The following is a 1,560-nucleotide window of genomic DNA, read 5'->3' as shown; positions in this document are numbered from 1 at the left end:
TATCTCTCTTTTGTTTACATCTACAGCTGATTAGTCTGCGGAATAAATAGATATAATGGTCTTTACCTATTTATGGATAAGAATACTGGAACATTACTACTTAAAGTAATATCCTCCAAACATTATCTACCTTTTAGATAATATATTAATTAATAACCTTTAAGTGTTAATTTCATGTAACGATATACCCCGTTACACAAATCAACCAATCGACAGAACTATTGTCTTGTTGCCTCAATATTACCAAATTTTGTAATATTGGAACTCATAATTCAAATTTAACAAAGTATTATAATTTTGTAATTCTTTATTTAATTCCATTCGAGCTTTGCAATTATTTAGTTTTTTTATAAGTATTTAATTACACTCGGCGCTTGTCGTATTCAGAAAGCATGCAGCTTCACTGATTTATCATGAAGATAGTGATACTTTGCTCTGCTTAAAATAAACTATCTCCGTTGAAAGAAATAGTAAAGCTGTGTGTTTGTGCCAAAAGTGTTGTGATTGTTAATAATGAGCAATAAGTTAAGATTCACGAGAGTATAACTAGTCGAAGAAGTATAACGATAACTTTTTCTTGTTCAAGATTAGCTGCCGTCGCACGCATCAGAACTCATAAGTAATAACGAAGACGACTGCCAACAAAACATTTTTATATTCAGCCTTGATTCAACGATTGAATCAGGATGCAGTGAAGAGTTGATGCGATCGCACTCAATCCGAATATGTGCGACGGACCAGATTTTCCTGGCAAAACACGAGAGGCGACTCAAGAGGAAGTCTAGCTTACGACAGGGACTACTGTACTTGCCAAATATTTCATTCCTTAGCCAATATTATCTGGTCGGGAGAAAATACTTCGATGCCTATCTTCGGCTCGCATTGCAAAGCTGCAATCTTATCTTAATGATGCAGGATTGCTGCTCGAGAGCCGGCGAGAACTTTAAGCTAGGATGCTTAAGAGCTTAACAAAATCTACTTTAATGTCAGGCTTGCCCCCACCAACTGGGTTGGTGATCGATTACGACAGATGGCGTGTGAGTTAGGCTCCTGCTGGGCTAAAACCACATGCGACACTTTCATGCGCATGGCTTCATGGAAGTGGTATTCTAGCGCAAAAGGCGGTTTTTAGAAGACCAATAATGTGAAGCACATTCTAGAAATAACACATAGTCACAGCAGAAACTTGGTATCAGGCGCCAACAGTCCGAAGAAGCGAGCACGATATGCGACACTTAAGAGAAGGCAGTGCTAATTCTGGTCGGTGTGAAACAGACGGTCCCGAGCAATTGCTATGACCATAAGAACAAAGCCGATACCAATTTATGTCGGTAGCAATCGGAAACAAATCTATGCCGAGAGCACTATCCGGATCCTTTGGATCAGATCGTAATATCCGCTGTGTCATTTTCGCACTGCAGCTGGTATAGAATCATGAAATTCTTACGATGGGGCTAGCTGTACACTGGATGTATGCCGAAGAAGTCATGGCTGGTGGCCGCCTGCTTGTAAGCACACATTTCAATTTGCAAGATTCCTTGTCATTCCAGATCGCTCCTA

The sequence above is a fragment of the Bremia lactucae genome, linkage group LG1 (assembly GCF_004359215.1).
Source record: "Bremia lactucae strain SF5 linkage group LG1, whole genome shotgun sequence".
In the NCBI taxonomy this organism is placed as follows: Eukaryota; Oomycota; class Peronosporomycetes; order Peronosporales; family Peronosporaceae; genus Bremia; species Bremia lactucae.
This window is presented reverse-complemented; position numbering follows the sequence as displayed.